General features: G+C 40.5%; 1 long non-coding RNA gene across 1 annotated transcript in view; it reads left to right on the top strand.

Moving 5' to 3' along the window:
- Nucleotides 1–21,067, top strand: part of LOC147576984 (uncharacterized) — a 246,943-nt gene that overhangs the window by 68,095 nt on the left and 157,781 nt on the right. Inside the window, exon 4 of the long non-coding RNA XR_015241373.1 lies at nt 11,240–11,342. This is a non-coding gene — a long non-coding RNA (uncharacterized LOC147576984). The remainder of the gene's footprint in view (nt 1–11,239; nt 11,343–21,067) is intronic.

Genomic DNA, 21,067 nt, shown 5'->3' with positions numbered 1-21,067 from the left:
TCTGTTGTTAGCCATCTCTGCTCTGGGCTGCTTTGCCTGCAACACAGCGGCCCATAGTCCAGTTCACCAATTTACCTAACCTGGCCCTATTCTCCCGTGAAAGCAGCTTTTCTGCTATAGGTACTAAATTGGGGGTGCTTCCACCCTGAACATCTAATCTTGTCTATTTCATACACCTATATATTGGGCACCTTTGCACCGTACCTATTTTAGTCCTTTGCCTCTCCCTCTCTATTCTGGGGGCTCTGCACCCCCTCTCTATTTTGGGGTGCCTTTGCACCTCCCTATTTCTGGCACCTTTGTGCCTCCCTATTCTCGGGGTGCTTTTGCACCCCCTATTCTTGGGGTGCCAATCTGGTTTACCCAAACTCGGGTATGAGCATTTTATGGCTTTGTATTTATTTATGCCTTGTTAACCCCTTGGTGTAAGCGCGGGGGATTCCTATGCTTATCCCCCACAATAATTAAAGGGAAGTTGTCAGGGGGAAAAAAGGGAGCATTTTAAGGGCAGAGTTAACAAAATATAATTTATCACATATCAAGTAATTCAAACCCTTAGTTAGCTAGACTTTTTTTCTGCCACACCCTTTCATAAGAACAACATAAATAAAAACTGTTACCGGGAATTCAGGTTAAAAATAGTAAGATAATCCACTATAAATAAACCTAAGAGATTCCTAAACTCAGCTCAATCAGTAAGCAGACAGGCTACCTGGATCAGCTGCCCTTTGCAATCAAAACTGACATTCAGAGTAATGATTTATGTGTCCTTAAATCCTGAGTCCTCAAGTCAATTATAATAATTGTGATCCTTGGAGAACTGCTTGCCAAGCAGGCATTGTGTTAAGTGCTTAACACACATTATACGCCATGTAAACATATACGCACACACACACACACACACACACACACACACACACAGAGGCACCCATTCATTTAATCTTCTTAACAACTTTGGGAGTATAGGTTTATACAACTGGTAAGTGTAGCTAGGAGCCTTCTGACTCAAGAGCCAGCACTCTTAACAATTCTTTATATTCATAAGACTCCAGTTACCAAGCAGAGCATGGCCAATCTTCTTGTATTTCAAACGAAAAACAACAGAGGTTTCTGCATGGTTCTTCATTAACTAGAAATGGCAGTGACTTAGAAAACTTCATCGTCAGTCTGAGAATTTGTCTATTTCCGAGTGTTTTTGATTATCCTTCCCCCTGCCTTCAGCAGGAAACACCAAGAATCAACTGTAGACCATGGATTTTTAATTCCATAAGCATAGCGCTGCATTTTTTTCATTTCTCTTTCCTCAACAGAACAAAGAACAATGACATCTTGTTGACAAAGAGTAAATGTTTACTGAACATGGAGACATAGGTTAACTAGATTTAGTATCGTCATCATTTTGCAATATATACAAATACTGAATCATTATGTTATATTCCTGAAACTAATGTAATATGTCAATTATATCTCAATAAAAATACAAAAACAAATAAAAGTTATAATAGTGCATGGTTAACTGAGGAAATACAAGCATTTAAGGGGAATAAAACCAATGGTAAATATTTTCTTGATACTGCTTAAGTTCCTTTTCCAAAGAAGGCATTCAGATGGCCAACAGACACATGAAAAGGTGCTGAACATCACTCAACATCAGGAAAATGTGACTCAAACCACAATGAGATATCACCGTACGCCTGTCAGAATGGCTAAACTTGAAAATACAAGAAATAACAAGTGTTGACAAGGATGAGGAGGAATAGGAACCTTCTTGCCCTGTTGGTGGGAATGCAAACTGGTACAGCCACTGTGGAAATCAGTATGGAGTTTCCCCAAACAATTAAAAATAGAACTACCTTGTGATCCAGCAATCAAACTACTGGGTATTTACCCAAAAAATACAGAAACACTAATTCAAAGGGATACATGCACCCCTATGTTTATTGCAGCATTATCTACAATAGCCAGATTATGGAAACAACCTAAGTATTCATCAATAGATGAATAAAGAAAATGTGATTGATACACACACACACACACACACACACACACACACACACACACAGGAATATTACTCAGCCATAAAAAAGGATGAAATCTTGCCATTTGCAGCAACATGGATGGAGCTAGAGAGCATAATACTAAGCAAAATAAGTCAGTCAGAGAAAGACAAATGGTATATGATTCTGCTCATATGTGGAATTGAAGAAACAAAACAAACGAACAAGGGAAAAAAGAGAGAGAAACCAAAAAACAAACCCTTAGGTATAGAGAACACACTGATGATGGTTACCAGAGGGAAGGTGGGTAGGGGGATGGGTGAAATAGATGAAGGGGAGTAAGAGCACACTTCTCTTGATGAGCACTGAGTAATGTATAGAATTGTTGACTCACTATATTGTATCTGAAACTAATATTAAACCGTATCTTAACTACACTGGAATGTTTTAAAAAGGCCTGAGGAAATGGATAGGTCAGATACATTGAACAAATAAGGGGTATATTAAAGCAATGTAACAAGGTTATTCTTATGGATTGAACTGGTCAACATGAAATCACTGATAGAAAAGTTGAAAGTAGGCTAAACTGGTTTTACAGTGAGTATTCATTGTGCAGACCCTGTCCTCAAGGGACTTAAATTCTTAGCAGCACGACAGCTTACTGAATAAAGCATGGGCCTATCATAAAAAAAAAAAAGAAAAAAACAAAATTTTAAAGTAACAAAAAATAGCTATTTCTTTAAAGTTAATTCCAAAAATTATAGCAGTTCAGAGAGGCAGGGGTGTTTAGTTCTATTACAAGATGCAAATTTTCCTACCAAATTCTCAAACAAAACAAAACAAAATAACCCCCCCCAAACAAAAACTTCCTCCAAATAAAAATTAAAAAAAACCTTATTTCAAACAAAAATTCAGCAAAGCAAAAAAATAATGTTTGTTGAACAAGCAAATGAGTAAATAAATATGCTTATCAGCCTCTTCAGCAAGGAACTATGTTTGAAAGAGAAAACATATTCTCTCTGGAAAGACAGACTATAAAGGGTAGCAGTGCCCACCCCAATGCTTACTATCTACATGATCTTAAACAAGTGATGTTAACTCTGATTTGGAAATTGAATGAGTGATCGCATATCACTTTATTCCCAATGTTGGAAGGCCTAAATGTGCTGAAAATTTCTAAAATGCCTGGTATGTAGTGGCCACTCAAAAATATATTTCATCTTCCCTCCTTCCCTATTTTTTTTTTCATTTCCACCATAAGCCTACCATTCCCTTGGACTTACATCATTGATAAAGAAAATCTGTCACGTGCGAAATCCTTTGCAATTTACAAAGAACATCACCTTATCTTTTCTGAGCATCGCAGTAACCCTGACAGATACCAGGACAGAGTAAGCTCATTCCATCTCCAGTGACAGAGTACAAAGCCTATTCTTTCCTTGTTAGTGAGTCAATCATAGTGCCAAGACTCAAATCTGGATCCACTGACATGCCTCCCGCGCTTTTCTCAGTACTTCACATTACTTGGGAAGAACACGAGACAAACAAAATCTTAGATTTTCCAATTAACTAGTATGTGTGTTCTGAATGCAGAATTACATGCAATCATAATGTGTGACCTATAATACCCTTCCTTATAAAAATAACTTCAATTGGTTCACCTCACCAATTATGGCAGTGTTTACCAGGCATTGCTGTAAATGTTAATGCCAGATAATGGCAGGACCGCAGCTTATAATAATAGCCGTAAGTAAAATTCAGTTAGTCAACTGATAGGTAAAGCCTCCAGCTTTTGTTCTGTGGAGTAAAGAGGTCAGGTATATTAAATTAATTAGGACTGCTTTTAATAAAACTCTTTTTACACACTGTTCAAAAGAATTTTACTCTTCTTTCTGACCTTTGAAATTGTAAGGGAAAAAATGGGGAGAAATGACTATATGCTATAACTGAAGGGTTATTTTTATGTGCTTTGTCAAAGTGCAAAATGTTTTTGTGCAATTATTAAATTATTCACCGCTCCGCATCTTTCTGGGGTGGCATTGTACAGCCAAATAGATCTCTCTGTGCAGAAAGAAAAACAAGTCAATTCTGAGTCACTTCAGGAAACCGACGTTTTTAATAACAGCACATTACCATTATTTGACATCTATTAAACATCAAGAGATGCTTCAGAGTGTCTTTTATTTATTGGGACTTTCAAAGAACGCTGTGTTATGCTAATCCCCATTTAAAGAAGACTCAGGATCTAAATCTGACTGAAAAGGACAGAGACTGGAAAAGAACAAAAAGGACTTGTGGGCAGAGACAGCGGTGGTGGCTGATGTCTTCTTGGCTCTGGCGTCCAGTGTGTAGTCCCTCCACGGTAATATTGTCTTCTCTTTCAGCTTTATTAATCTTAAGAGAAATTGTCCTCTCAGGATGAGACACCGAGGTGTGGAGTGACAAGGAGTCTGATTGTCACATGGCTGGGGGCACCAGTTAGTTGCCTGAGTGACCAGCTCAGGGGGAAAATCAATTCCCTGAGATGATTTCAAACTCTCCCACGTTCTTCTGACCCCTTCCACCCCAGGCCCCAGAAGGAGTTCACCTGGAGAAAGCCCTGCGTCCTCCCCACCCCAAATTCGATTTTCCTGTCCCCTTCAGAAGCACAGGGCATCCTCAGGGTGCTTCTCTGTTCCGTTCACGCCAGTAGTTCCTTGACTCCAAGCATTCAGGCAAACGCCAATAGGAATGAAAGCTGAGAGTTGACGTGTCGTTAATTTTTGCCTCTGGTTCCTGGCGTGAGGAGAATCATAGCAGTTTTTGTGTATCAGAGAAGTGAGTTTTCAAATAAACAGAGTCGGGCTTCCCTCCCACGTGCCTCTGTGGGCCACAGGGTCCTGCAGCTGCGGTGCTGAGGCTTTGATGGCAATGGTTGCTCATGGCTGAAGGCTCACCTGAAGCGACTCAAACACCCTGCGAAATCATCTGCCGGAGCCAATGAATAGGAAAATGGAAGCCGATGGAGGGAGTTCACAGTCGTATTTCCAGACAAATTATACCAGATCTCATTCATTAAGGCATGCATCCACAACCACCAGCTGAGATTTATATCAACCTAATTTAGCCTCAAACCCAGCTCATGGGAATAAGAAAGCTAGTAGAAAAGGTAATGCTGTGGGTACAGTGCAAGAGGCTTGAATTGTAAGCCACGTACATAGCCACCCCAGTGCTCTCACCAGAGGCTACTTCTGCCATCAGACTTCTCTCTAAATAAGCCAGGCGCCCTTATGCCTGAAATTCCCTGATTTGAGACCTCGTTCTATAGGTTAGGCGTGGTGTCCACAAACACCATTCTCTTTTCAAACGCAAGAAACCCTGGAAGTGAAGAGCATGACGTCAGTAGAACACCGGTGTGAATGCACGTAAGAAATCATTTTGTTTGTTGACAGAGGAACTTGAACGTGCCTCAGAAGCACTGGGCGCCGTGGAGGTGAGGGGACCCAAAAGGAATGAGGGAGAGGAAAACAAAAGTCGGGCAGCTCTTGACCCGAACGGATTCGACCACCCCAGAGGACACCCATTTTTCTAACTCTTGACAGAATCCAAAAGATGAGGTTAGCAATAAATAGTACAGATACTTAGACACAAATAACAAGGTATGTGTTTGCTAAAGATAGCAAGATGTGGTCGTGTTTACAAATAATGTATTATATCGATTATGTATTAAAGTGCTTCTCCTTATGGCCTTTTGTGGCAGAAGAAATATATACTTTTTCCATATAGATGGGGGCAACTTTAAAAATAAAACTCTAAGTTATTTCGCCAGCAAAAATGGGCTTATTCAGGAAGAGCAGAGAATTGCAATTCAGGACTCGCAAGCTATGGTGAAACCATAAGCTAGTCTGGAAAACAAAGGAGAGGATTGCTATTTTTGCCATTTTGTAGTGAAAAGGGGAGTTGGAAGAGGCTTTTGTACACAAAAAGTCCAGGGGTGCTTGTGTGGCTCGGTTGGTTGAGTGTCTGACTTCGGCTCAGGTTGTGATCTGATGGTTCGTGAGTTCAAGCCCCAGGTTGGGCTCTGTGCTGACAGCTCAGCGCCTGGAGCCTGCCTTAGATTCTGTGTCTCCCCCTCTCTCTGCCCCTCTCCCGCTCACCCTCTGCCTCTCTCTCTCTCTCTCTCTCAAAAATAAACATTTAAAAAACTTCAAAAAAATAAATAATAATAAAATAAAAAATTAAAATTAAAAAAAAATTTCCTCCTTCCATTGGAGGAAACTGGGAGTTTGAAGTGTACTGGCTTTTCCTTGGCTGAGCTGAGACAGTCTCTCACTGGCTGGGCTGGTACTGCAGAAGAAAATCTTTCTCCCTTCTGCTTGGATAGTGCAGTGTAGGCTTCTTCCTGTGGGCATGCAAGGGCGTGTGCAAGGTAGTCTCCCCCTACGTGGGTCTGCAATTGACGGTGAGTGGTAGGTGTGTGAAAGTTCCCACGTCTGGCCTCCAGGCTCCATTTTATGAGATTTTCTTTATTCTGTGTCACAGAGATGATTTCACCACGTTCCTTTTTTTGTAAACATAACGGCATGGTTGCAAGTTCTCATGTTTGCCTCCTGTAAAAACGTTCCAACCTTACTTTATAATTCCACTTGAAAGCATTGGAGAGAACATCTGACAGTCTCCCAGAGGCATCTCTGGAATCATCCATTTCCATTTGTTCCTCTTCTTGGGGCTTTTGTTGTTAGTGCTTCGGTGCCCGCAGTTTTGTGGCTGAGTAAAGCTCCTGTCACCCCCGGCCCCCACCGCTCCGACTTCCCCACCTCAAACATGTGGCTGCCATCCTGGCCAGCTTCAGAGATGGCTCTGTGCATGGTACCAAAGCAGTCTGTCTGAGGGGAGCCCAAGGCTGAGCCATCATCAAGGTGTCAGTGTCGGCCTCTTAGTTATCAGTCTATCAGATGAAAGCGATCGAATTCCTCAGCTGCCCCTTCTGTCTGGAATATGCCGAGCATCTGGTGTTTGATTGTGTATTGCCACATAAGAACACAATAATCCTCCAACATTTTGATCATGAGTACATTTGTGCGTGAAGAAAAATGTCTCCCTGCTGGTAAATGTCTTCTTAGCTTTGATAAAAGGTGTGGAAGACATCACGCAGCACCTCAAACCATCAAGGAAAGCAAAGGCCCCCAGACTCTTTGGAGTTTGGGGAAGCCTGCGAGATCATCGCATTCAATTCCCGATCTAGTTGACCTCTTTAAATTTCCCAGTGAAGAAGTTGGTGCCTGGAGGGAAAGCAAGTTCCCCCGTCACTTCTTTTGGTGAAGGGAGGGGCTGGGGGAGGGGCCAGCAGGGCCAGAATCAAAACTCGGAGGCTGTTCACTGAAGGCCAGAGTGGTCTCGCCCATGGCTCCCACGGGGGCAGAGCCTTGAATGCCCCCACAGATCAGCGAGAAGGTGAGGAACAGAGGGGAGCGAAGGGAGGTCGGTCTTGGTTTTCGTCTGAGGGCACCACCAGTTAGTGTGACTGGACATTCCCGCGGACTGGCATTCCAGATGGGTGTCCAGTAACTCTTAGTTTCTTGTTTAAATCAGCATGGCCCGTCTGGAATAGTAAGAAAGAAAGTGAGGTGTGAGTTGGAAAACTGTTCAGGCAAGAGAAGCAATCCTAACTAAAACTGAAGTGGGGAAGCCTTAGGAAGGATGATTTAGTCGCCGAGTTGTTGACTAGTTTTTCCCCAAAGACCCAGCACTAACTTAGCAGAGGAGCATCTCCTAGGGCACCCCCTGGGGTGGAGCTGCAGGCTTCTTGTTTAAGCATTTCCTCCCCAAGAGCCAGCCACAGAAACTGTCGGCCAGGCCACCAAGCGTTCTAGCTCCTTCTCCTGAAAGCACAGGTCCCAGACGTGGTGTGGTTGGGCTGGAACATCTGTTAATCCAGGAGTAGCTAACTTTCACCAATGAAAGCTCGGAGGGAATCGAATGGGGGGGAAAGTAGGATGTGGTGATGTGGGGTGTATGAGATGAGGAGGAAAAAAGAAATACTGCGCCTTCATCCCATACTACGTGCCAGCCACGTGCTAAGGGCTTCGCATACACTATTTTATTTAAGCCCCGCGATAATCCTGTGAGGTAGGATCAACTGTTTTTTCCGAGGAAACTGAGACTCGTGGACATCCATTAATTGCACAAATTCGCAGAGCTGATGAGCATGAGAGTCACAGAGATAATTAACTGTTCATTAACGGTTGTGCTCCCCAATGTAGAAAAGCGCATATGGAAAATGACATGGAAAGTGTCATGCCAGGTTCTCAAAGGGTTAAAAATAAAATTACCATACGATCCAGCAATCCCCCTTCTAGGTATATACCCAGAAGAATTGGAAGTAAGTACTCCAAGGGGTACTTGTGTATCTGTGTTCATAGTCCCATTAACCACAATCGCCAAAAGATGAAAATGACCCAAGTGTCCGTTGTCAGATGCGTGGGTGAATAAAACGTCGTGTCTGCGTACGGTGGAATGTTATTCAGCCTTAAAAAGAAATGAAATTCTGATACCTGCTACAACACAGATGAATCCTGGACACGTCGTGCTAACTAAAATAAGGCAGACACAAGACGAAAAATATCCCATGGTTTTACTTGTGTGAGGTACCTAAAGTAGTCAGGTTCATAGACACAGAAAGTCAAATGGTGGTTTCCAGGGTCTGGGGGACAGGAAACTGTTTAATGGGTACAGAGCTCCAGTTTTGGAAGATGAAAAAGTTTGGAAGGTGGGTGGCAGTGATGGGCGCCACAGTGTAAATATACATAATGCCCCTGAGACGTACGCTTAAGATGCATTAGAAAAGTGGTAACTTTTATAATTTATATGTTTTACTACAATAAAAACGATTGTGTTCCCCCTTACATACTATAGCTTTACATACTATATTCCTTGGGGAGTGGGTGCCCAGCCAGTAACTGCATCTCCTAGCTCCCTTGCCTCCCGGTGGACCCTATGAATAGTTGTCACCAATGGAATGTGTGTGGAAAGAATGTACCAGTTGCTTCTGGACCGAGGCAGTTAGGAAGCACAGCCTCCTATAATTTGTGGGCTATAGCCAGAGAGTACGGGGGAATCTGAAGGAGGGAGGAGCTACACGGTGGGAGGAGCCTCGCTCCCTGAATCACCCTATGTATGGTAGAGAATGGCATGGGACTTAGGAGAGTATGACATATAATCTTATTGTAAGTTACTATAATTTTGGAGTTTATTTTTACAGGGGCTAGCATTTCCCTAAGCAATACATAGAGGGGTTTGGTAATGAAAGGTAGACCCAAAGCTTGAGCAAGGCCAAGGAACACTGTCATGAGAGGCGTAGAATCAGCGTGAGCACTGGCAGCCAATGCACACAAGGGTGGTCATGGAGCTTGGATTTTGAACTGGAGCAAGGGGCAATCTAATCCATTTTGATACAACAGACCTTGTCCTGTAAAGATGGGACCAAAATAAAAATTGATAAGGGGCGCCTAGGTGGCTCAGTCATTTAAGCGTCTGACTTCGTCTGGGGTCATGATCTTGTGGTTTGTGAGTTCCAGCCCTGTGTGGGGCTCTGTGCTGACAGCTCAGAGCCTGCTTGGGACTCTGTTTCTCTCTCTCTCTCTCTCTCTCTCTCTCTCTCTCTCTCTCTCTTCCTCTTCCCCTCCCCCATTCATGCTTTGTCTCTCTCTCTCTGTTTCTCAAAAATAAATAAACATTAAAATTTTGTTTAAAAATTGATAAGAACTTATGACCTAAGGAAAATGCTAAGAATTAACTTCTGAAATACAAGAAAGCAGGTGATGCTGACCCCCCCCCAAGAAATGGATTTTTTAATCATCAATGCTACCATAAAAACAATTTCAACATTCTTAAGACTGTGGTTCTCGCTTAGTTACACAGAATTTTCACTCATTATTTAGAAGTTGCTTCCTGACCAAGATCAACTGCCCTGAGTTGGGCCACAGGGAGTGTGGGAACACAAAAGAATTGGTGAACACTGAATTTCACGCAATTGTAAGAAGTCAAAGTTTATGCTGCAATTCTCACAGAATATTATAGCTGACCCTCAAGCTAGGGAGTATTTATTGACCACAAAGCTTCTGCCAATAAGTAATATAGTTACTCATTTATTTGTGAGCCACATATAGGAAGTATCTTTCTTCTGAAAGAGCTTGTGTTTTTACTTATTTTTTTCAAAAATTTCCAATGTTTATTTTTGAAAAAGAGAGAGAGAGTGTGCATGCAAGAGCATGCTCAAGCAGGAGAGAAGCAGAGAGAGAGGGAGGCACAGAATCGAAAGCCAGGTTCCAGGCTCTGAGCCATCAGCACAGAGCCCAATGTGGGGCTCAGACTCACAAACCGTGAGATCATGACCAGAGCTAAAGTCAGATGCTTAACCGACTCTGCCACCCAGGTGCCCCAAAAGTTTGTGTTTCTAACTTGAAATAACAAATAGAGCATTTAAGTAAAGCAGAATCACTGAAGGGAGTTCTTGGATTAAAAAGTAGAGAATAAAACATGGGTGGTGCTATCATGCCCCCAAAAAGGTTCTAGTGTCTTTCCCAGCGCTTGTCTGCAGTGGTCCCTGGGGAGGAAGCTAACAAAGCAGACAAGAAGATGCCATCCCATTCAAGGCAGCAAACCAGGGGTGCTTGCGAAGGTGAAAATTATGAAATAGATGATTTTTCCAGGATTCCTCCCTCCAGAACCTGGAGGGAGCAGAGGGTCAGAGATAAAGGAGCCCACGGCGTCCGAGTTAAGTGTTCTCTTCCCAGGCTTATAGTAGAATGAGCAGGGTCTGAATGTAGAACTAGGTTCCGATCCCACATCAGATGCAGACATGCACCTAAAGCAAGTTGTAGTCGACACCTGTGCTTAGTAATACTCTAGGTGTAAAGGACTCAGTAAGGTTACAGGTGCCCTGAGGCTCAGGTATGTCAGCATGTGCTGCTAGAGATACTCCACTGACATGCATCCTCATCACAATGACACAGGAACCCCACTGGTAGCAAGCGCACAAGCCCTGCCCATAATAAAGGCTCAGGCTTATATATACACATATGTAACGGCTTTGGGGAATTATCCAAAAGAATCCCAACTTTCAGGAAGGAACAGTGCACCTCAGAATGGGTACTACCAGGTAGGAAGACCCTAGTCAGCAATCATGGCTGAGAGGAAAGGCAGCCGTATTTCTAGAAGCAGTATGAAGCTCTTCTTGAACCTGCTTTGATCTCTCCTTCTAGGAAATGCCCAGGCATCCTGGGGAAGAGGGAGCTCAAAGAACCCTACCTTGAGACATCCTACATAAAAACAATCTCCCCTGGACCTGAGAAGGCAGGCAGAAAGGTAAGCGGTTAAGAGGTGGTGGCTCAAGGAATGTTTGAGGCTGTCACTAGATCAAGGCTGCCATATGGATGCCTAGAGCTAATCCAGTAGACAACCCAGAATCAATTCTGGGTGGGAATAAGGAGTGACAGGAACAATTAAGACTCAAGAAACACAGAACGATCTAGGTCAGCAATTCACAAACTTTGAGGACTCAGGGCCCCTTGGTTGTGTTAGAATTTTTTTAGTTCCCCAAAGAAAGGTTGTTTATGTTGGTTGTATATTGATATCTACTATGTTAGAAGCTAAAATAGATCATTTAAAAATATTTATTCATGGGGCGCCTGGGTGGCTCAGTCGGTTAAGTGTCTGACTTGAGCTCAAGTCATATCTCACAGTCTGAGCCCCACATCAGGTTCTGGGATGACAGCTCAGAGCCTGGAGTCTGCTTTGGTTTCTGTGTCTGCCTCTCTCTTTCTGCCCCTCCCCTGCTCACGCTCTGTCTCTCTCTGTCTCTCAAAAATAAACAAACGTCGAAAGAAATTAAAATTTTTTTTTCACTTACAATAGTAATTTCATGCATTCCATGTTAACATTTTTATGAAAATATTTATATTACCTCAAACAAAAGTACCGAAGAAAGTGATGTTATATTACACTTTTGCAAATCTCTTTAATATCTGAAATAAAAGAAGACGTCCAGATTCTCAAATCTGCCTCTATATTCAGTTTCTTAGGATTTATTGCTTTAGTTGGAAGATAGGAAGAAAACCTATCTTACACAGACATATAGTTTGAAAAATGGAGTAATGTTTCAATAGTCTTTCCAGAGAACTGTAGATGGTCTTTTTTGACTCTACCAAAACTCAACAAGTAGTGGTTTCTTACAACTGCAGGTTAATTGCAGTGTGAAATCTTGAAACCTATCCCTGAATTGGCCATACTTCATCACATAAAAATGTATTGGTTTATCTAGCACATTGAGTGAGTCTTTGTACATGCATGATTTTTAATATCATGTATTGATCATTTGGAAGATTATGCTAATTTTCCAAATTTTGACTACGTTTCATCATCCACTGTCAAAAAAAATTACTTCTTAAATACCTCCCCTTACCCTTTCAGGAAAGTCTTTAAGTATGAAGGGGCAGCATAGCTCACAGTGGCTGATGCAAGTTTTCTACAATTTTAATTTTCATGTAAAAGCTAAAATTTTATCTCTGGCAATAAATTTAAAAAATTATTGGGATGCCTGGGTGGCTCAGTCGGTTAAGCATCTGACTTTGGCTCAGGTCATAATATCATAGTTTGTGAGTTTGAGCCCCACATCAGGCTCTGTGCTGACAGCTCAGAGCCTGGAGCCTGGTTCAGATTCTGTGTCTCCCTCTCTCTCTTCCTATCCCCTCCTTGCACTCTGTCTCTCAAAAATACATAAATGTTAAAAAAAAACAGAAAAAAATTACCAGTTGTTTTCCTTGTAGGTAAAGAATTACTTTGCTCATTTTTGAGGAAATGTCTACCAAATACCCAGGTCTAAATAACCATAATTTGCCCAGTAGCCTTAATTTCAAGTAAAAAATACAGTACTTTCTCTTTCCCCCACCTCCGCATAAAAAGGCTAGTTTCGCTTACAACGCAAACAATTACACAAGTACTCTTTTTTAAGACAAGCATGCAGAAGTGCTTTATGCATACATTCCATTTTGTTACCCAGAATATAAAAATAATGTATATCCAAGGTTCAAGTTTCAGTAAAATTAATACGTTACACTGCTTCATTGAGAATATTCTCAAATCAAACTGATTTTTTTTAACGTGAGTATGTGACAGTGAAAATACATCTCTGTAAAATTTGGTGCCACTGCCTTGATTCATACTAACACACCAGTGCATTTACCCACCAATGGTTATATACCATCATCAGCCATGTTAACACAGTGGGGAAAAAAACCCCAATGTTTTGATATTATTATGAAAGTAGTTTGTACCTCATGGACCCCCTCTAGAGACCTTCCTGGGGTCCATGGAATTCACTGAGAGTTGCTGATCTAGGTCAGTTGTTCTCAAACTTGACTGCTCATTAAAATGGTTGAGAAGATTTTTAAAATCCTGATGCCAAGCCATACCTTTGACTAGTTAAATCAGAATTGTGGGGGGTAGGGCTCAGGCATCAGTATTTTTTAAATCTCCTCCAGTGATTCCAGTGTATGTCCAAATTTGAGAACCAGCGATCTAAGTTCACTTCAGTTCAGTTCCTTTGGGGATAGCAAATGAAGAGATGTGGGAGCTCTGAGCCCCCAGGAAGTACCAGCAAGCTCAGCCATCTACCAGACACTATAGGTATAGGCTGGTGTATTCATATGAAGTCCCAGAAAATAATTTGTGATGCCTGATTCCCAGACTGTGACCCACGTGTCATCACTATTGCTAAATACAGTAGTACATGATATTCAAGAATGCATAAAAGTACTGGCCAAGGACTCCAGACTAGTATTCTAAACCTCTGATCCTTATTCACTTTGTGTCTTGGCCAAAATGCTAGCTTCTTTGTTTCCTCGCATGTAAAGTGGTGATGATAATAATACCTATCTCAGTGGGTTGGTGACAGAATTGAATGAGCACATACATGGTAATTCTTAGAACAGCTTCTTGTACATTGGAAGTATTATTTTAAGTGTTGGCTATTAATATTATATTCTAAAATGTTTCATTTCTTTTTGTTCAGTGACATCAAAATGCCTATTAGATAATATTTCTTGAATAAATCTATCTAGAGGCAGCACACTAGAATAAAAGAGATAGTGTAAAGTGTGGCTTCATCACTCATTGTGTTAGCTTGCATGAGTTACTTAGACTTCCTAAGTCCAAGCCTTATCCATAAAGTATGGATTGTGCATTCAAGATATATGCATGTGAAGTACCTGGTACATAGTAGATGATCACTAAATTATAGCTTTTATAATTTTAAAAATCTTATGAAAGTCATCCTATTTGGGCTTTAGATTCTAAATGGGAAAGTGGGCATAATGGCTTCCATTAAACCCATTTTGAATGGTGAATATGCTAATCTCATCATTCAGCATATGCAGCAATCTTTACCCTTGTGCTGTAGAAATGAGGGCACACATTCTCTATGTGTTCAGTGTCCTAGAGACCCTTCCCACTGGCCCGCCACAAAGCCTAACCCTTTCACCACTTAAGACGTTTTTTCACTTTAAAGAAATGTGTTTCTGGAAGGTCCTTGTTAAGATGTGCATAGAAAGGATGATGGGTACACCTTAGCTTTTAGTTACCGCAGTATGTAACCAAATAAATGATGGGCTTAATGAATTCAGTGAAGTCCAGAATTCAGATTTTAGAAGTTCTTTGGTGTTTCCTAGTTGAATACCCAGAGACAGAAAACGATAGTAAAAAGAAGGAAGGGAAGAAGAGGAAGAAACATGCTAATGTGCTAAATCTGTCTCTCTCATCTTCAGGCGAGCGTTAGCTATTATTACTTCCATTTTATAGGTAAGAAAATGGAGGACCTGAAGAGTTTTGTGACCTAACATTTACAGATAAGTGATAAGAACTGAGATTCAAATCACATCTGACTCCGAACACATGTTTTTAAGGGCTAAAGCCTATTATTTATATATATATATATATATATATATATATATATATATTATATATATATATATATATATATATGGCAGAGGACAAGAGGCAGAGTGAGTGTTGGAGGAGGCATGAGAACTCCTAACCTTGGGACTAGTGTTCCTTATAGAAGTGACCCCCAGAGTGCTCCCCCACCTGTTCCTCTATGGAGGACACAGTGAAAAGACAGTAGTCTACGAATCAGGAAGCAGACCCTCACCAGACACTGAATTTGCCAGTATCTTGATCTTGGACTTCCCAGAACTGTGAGAAATAAATTTCTACTGTTTATAAGCCCCCATCAACTATTGCTTTCTGTTATAATAGCCCAAATGGACTAAAAAAAAAAGAGAGAGAAATGATAATAATGAGGGACTTGCTGAGTACTTTGACAAAAAAAGCCCACCAACAGCATTGAAGTTCTGCTTTAAAATAATCCAAAAACAGGGGCACCTGGGTGGCTCAGTTGGTTAAATATCCAACTCTTGCTTCTGGCTCAGGTTATGATCTCACAGTTCGTGGGACTGAGCCCTGCATCAGGCTCTGTGCTGACGGTGTGGAGCCTGCTATGGGATTCTCTCCCTCCCTGTCTCTCTGCCCCTCCTGTGTCTGTCTCTCTCTCTCTCAAAATAAATAAATAAACTTTAAAAATAAAATAATCCAAAACAAAGCTAACACAATCACATGTGCATGTTGTAGCTGTTGCAGATTTTAGAAAATACTTTGGTTCTGAATTTTCTGTGCAATTTCATCTTCCATCACTAAAAAGCACCAGCCCACCAAATCAGACCTTCCTTTCTTATTCATATTGCCCACTCTGCCTGAAATACTCTTTTCTCTCTCCCTACCCAGAGTTTGTGTTTCCTCTCAAAGCTCAAATCCAGTCTTAATCCTCTATAAAATTCCCATGTGTTTTCCTGTCTTCCCAACTCGTGTTGCCACACATCTCATGACTTACGGTATTTGTGCACAGTATTGTCTCATATTCTTCATTCATTGTGTTTGAATCCTAACTGGATTCTCATAGGGTGTGTATTCTCTTAATTTTTTTTTTTTCAGAATGAAAAGACTTTTTTCTTTTTTCATTTTTTTATCCTTTTTTTTTTTTTTTGAGAGAGCAAGCTAGTGGAGGGGCAGAGGGAGAGAAAGAGAGGATCCCATGCTCAGTGCAGAGCCCAATGCAGGGCTTGAACTCACCACCTGGAGATCATGACCTGAGCCAAAACAAAGAGTCAGGCACTTACCTGACTGAGCCACCCAGGTGCGCCTCTTTTTCCTATTTTAGAGTGAAAGTCTTATTGTATAATTTGTAGTAAAATTTATAAATAATGTATGAAGAAGGAAACAAATATATACAAAGTCCCATCAACCAGGGAAATAACTATACTAACCTTTTGATTAATAAGCTTGTAAGCAATCCACTCTTTACACACACACACACACACACACACACACATATATGGGCCTACACATGCCTACAGAAAATTTTATAAAAATTAAAAGCTGATTTAGCTTTCTTTTCAATGACTAATTCTTTATGGATATCTTTTTATATTGATAAATATAGAATATCATCATTTATAATGACCACAAAGTTTATAATTGTATGGGTGCATCCTCAATGACGTTTGATGATGAATGACGCCATTCTGTAATTGATGGGCATTAAATTGCTTCTCACTTTTGTTATCATAAACAGTGCCGAGAAAAACAACTGTGTACAAATGTCCTTTCATAATTTGCCAATAATCTCATTAAAATAAATTCCTAGAATTATAATTGTTTGATGGGATTCTTGTTTTCTTCACTTCTATTCCCTCTAACATTTGATACAGAACTACGTGCAAAGAAAATACAAGCCAGATAGCCCGGCGGTAATTCAGCCTGGCGGATACAGGAAGTCTCCACCATACACTGAATAACAAATAGAAATGTAGATACATTTCTCTGAGAAGAACATACTCAGCCTAACTCCAAACACCCTGCATCTTCCCAGGAAAATGGTTTTTGATTTTTACTCAAGAGAAAGTTGTTAATGCTGATGAAGAGACAGAGCAAGTTAACAATCTGCTGTTAAGGAAAAAAAAAATAAATACATGGATGGAATGCCTGTCAACTAAAATAGCTGTCAGAAACATAACAGAAACCAAGAAAGGAAGATGGTTGCTTTAGATTATAATTCAGAACCCGAACGTATGTTCTTTTAGTAGCACCAATGACTAGTTCAAACACCAGTTTCCAAAAGTATATTTAAAATAAAATGTACCTAACTATGTTCATAATACAATGTCATTGATACAGAGCCAAACCAATTGCATTATTTCTATGCAATATAGAAATATATGGAAAATATATCCTATATCACATCTGCCTAAATTTGGTTAAATATAACCAAATCATAAGCTGGGGGTCTGCTAGTACAAGTCTATATATCGTTTACCTTGGCCAAATGTCTGTCACTGATGCTTTGTGTTGAAGAATCTTCACAGCCTGAGCCTCAGTATCCTCATCATAAAACAAGAGTGGCCAAAAATAAACTCAAATGCACCTTCTAGTAATGAAATTCTAAGATCCTATCAATCCTTGAGAAGCAGACTTCCTGGAGAGAACTACTCATTGAAGAATATTTATTTTTTGTTGGGACCCGATTAGACTAAGTGATAATAGATTTAAAATGACTTGAGAGGAACCCTGTGTAACACTAATTGCTAATTACATTTTTATGCTAATCGTAATTGTTAAAATGTAGAAAGGAAGAATTACTTATCTGTAATGAAATAGAATTTGGAAAGGCAATGCTTGTAAATATTTTCAAATTATTTGAAATAATTATAAATTATTTGATAATAATTATAAAATAATTATAAAATTATATAAATAATAATTGTATGTATAAAATAATAATTATAAAATTATTTGACAAGACTCCCACCACCAACCAAGAGGGAAAAGCAAGGGCTAGATTTGCCCTACCCCAAGAAATAATTTAAAAATTGGAGAAAATATATGAAAAGATAATTTTCAAAATGTCAGATATCAGAAAACAAAGGATAGTGATCTTTAAGAGTCAGGGAACCAAAGTGAGCCCTATGATTACACCAACATACTACCTAGAGAGAATTCACATGCAGTAGCACAAGGAAAGGGAAATTAGTAAGATTCCATTAAATTCTCTGAGCTGAAAAGACAGAGCCAGGACAATGGGAAAACACAGGAGACTGGACTTCACAAAATAGTGTATTGGAGAGTAGAGAGCTGCAGAGAATCTTCTTTGAGTCTTCAGCTGAGAGTACATATCAGATCATGTGTGACAAGACACTGCCCAAGGCTAGGAACTAAAACATCCTAAGAGATTTATTATACGAACTGGCTCACACAATTTTGGAGACAGAGAAGTCCCATCATCTGCAGTTTGCAAAATGCAGAACCAGGAAAGCCAGTGGTGTTATTTATTCCAAGTCCAAAGGCTGGAGAATTGGGGGATCAATGGTATAAGTCACAGTCCAAGTGTGAAGGCCCAAGGACCAGGAGCATTGGTGTCCAAAGGCAGGAGAAGGCGGATATCCCAGCTGAAGCAAAAAGAGCAGATGTGCCCTTCTTCCACCATTTTGTTCTATTCACGCTTTCAACAGATTGGATGAGGCCCACTCACATTGTCCAAAGTAATCTTCTTTATTCAGTCTACCAATGCGAATGCTTATCTCTTTCAGAAACACCCTCACAGGCACCCCCAGAAATAATGTTTTGCCAGCTATCTGGGCAACCCCTTGTCTAGTCAAGTTGATTCATAAAAGTTTACCAACACAGATAGAGTTAAGCAAAAAAGATTTTGCATCAGTAATAAAGAAAATTAGCCCTAGATTAAATGTGTTCTGTCCCGCCTAACAAGTTTATAATCCCAGAAAGGACTGACCTGTTTCAAAGAAAATTAACCATATCACTAACCACAACAAGAATATTCATAGGAATAACTTCAAATGACCTAAGAGGGTGTAGCTGGAATCTCTGAAGCAGGCAAAGGAGAGGAGGGGACAGAAAGAAATATTGATTAAATACATCTTGAAAATACAAATGACAGGATAGTATCCTGCATTCTTTAAAATATCTAATTTTTTTTAATTTTTTTTTCAACGTTTATTTATTTTTGGGACAGAGAGAGACAGAGCATGAATGGGGGAGGGGCAGAGAGAGAGGGAGACACAGAATCGGAAACAGGCTCCAGGCTCTGAGCCATCAGCCCAGAGCCCGACGCGGGGCTCGAACTCCCGGACCGCGAGATCGTGACCTGGCTGAAGTCGGATGCTTAACCGACTGCGCCACCCAGGCGCCCCTAAAATATCTAATATTGAAAAGCATTTTAAGAATAAATTTTAAAAAAGTTTTGGGGCACCTGGGTGGCTCAGTTGGTTAAGTGTCCGACTTCGGCTCAGGTAATGATCTCATGGTTCATGGGTTCGAATCCCACGTTGGGCTCTGTGCTGACATCTCAGCCTGGAACCTGCTTCGGATTCTGTGTCTCCCTCTCTCTATGTCCCTGCCCTGCTCACACTCTGTGTCTCTCTCTCCCTTGAGAATGAACATAAAAACATTTTAAAAAAGAAAATCTTAAAAAGAAATATGTAAGATTTTCAGATGTGAATAAAATATAGATTATGGCATGCCACCATTCCTGTGCAAGAAAGAAACAACCCAGGCAATTTGAAAAAAATATATATATTGAAAATATTTAAATATTTATATATACAAATAAATATACATAATATAAATATGAATATAAGTATTCAAGCGCTAGAGCAGCAAAGAATATTCAATAAGCTAAAATTCCAAGAGGGAAGAGTCCTTCTAATTAGAACAGTCCTTCATCAGCCATTTCTTTCCTAGGATATATTTGCTGATTCTGGGTATGAGTTGAGAATCAGCTTTAGGAAGAAGAAAAATGAGTCAGCAAATCTTTTAGTCATCATGGACTTGGAAGCTTCAGGAACTCTAAATACCCAGCTTGTTTCTCCAGAATATGAACTAAGTTTTGAGTCTATTTGGAGGGTTTTCAGGATCTGTAAGGAATATTCAGATCTCCTACAGTGGCACATTCTTTAGGAAACAAAGTTCCACTTAAGGAAGGATTCCTGCTTTAAACACACAGCTGTCTGCTCCTCAAGACCGTTGCTAAAGCTGGAAGTGGCATTGGATGGGGAGTCAAAGAGCCAAGATGAAATCCTCTGAAGGGCAGACAGTCTCTTCCATTGTTCTCAGATCTGCATGGATAGAAAATTACCAGGTTCTCGATCAAAAACCAAAGACGGACACACTCTGGGTAAAGGGAAGAACCAAAGATAGAGTTAGTCTTTGTCAACCTGCAAACCAGGCTTCGCTCACCTAGGTCACTGATTAGATTAAGGAATCAGCTGCTGATGCCTACACCATAGTGGAGGAAAGGGGCTGCTGTCCTGACAGGAAATGCCACCGGGCCCCCCTGCAGGTACTTCACCTCCAAGGTACAGCATACAGCTCGGGAAGCATAAGCATAAGACGAAGAAGGAAAATGTAATCACTATTCATGAGGAAAAAAGTAAGAAGCAGACTCACAGTTACTTCTGATAATAAAGTTAGTCGATAAGGACTTCAAACTGGCTATATCTCATGTCTTAAAGAAGTTTGAAGAAAATATGGGCAAATTTGATGAAAAGACGAAGAACCTCCACAAAGAATGGAAACCGCAGAAAGGGATAGAATGGATACTCTTGAACTATAAAATAATATATCTGAAATGAAAACTCACTGGACATGTGTATAAGCAGAATACGTAATGTGTGGACTTAAAGACAGGGCAATCCAAACTGAAGCACAGAGAAGGAAAAAATGGGAATAAAGAGTATGATGTAGGAGGTATGCGAGACACCATGGGTAAAAATTGTGACCAGTAAGTAAAGGGATTTCCAGAAGGACAGGAGAGAAAACCGAGTATTGGTGGGGGAACACTATTTGCATGGATAATGATAATGCTTTTTTCCCAAAATCAATGAAAAATTTCAGCCCCCAAATTTAGAAATCTCAGGGAATTTCAAGCTACATAAATGCAAAGAGAAACATACCTAAGCACATAGTAG

This window comes from Puma concolor, chromosome D1 (assembly GCF_028749965.1).
Source record: "Puma concolor isolate L17-30 chromosome D1, mPumCon1.1.hap2, whole genome shotgun sequence".
Classification (NCBI taxonomy): Eukaryota; Metazoa; Chordata; class Mammalia; order Carnivora; family Felidae; genus Puma; species Puma concolor.
The sequence above is the reverse complement of the archived record's forward strand: the minus strand, read 5'-3'. Positions and strand labels throughout refer to the sequence as shown.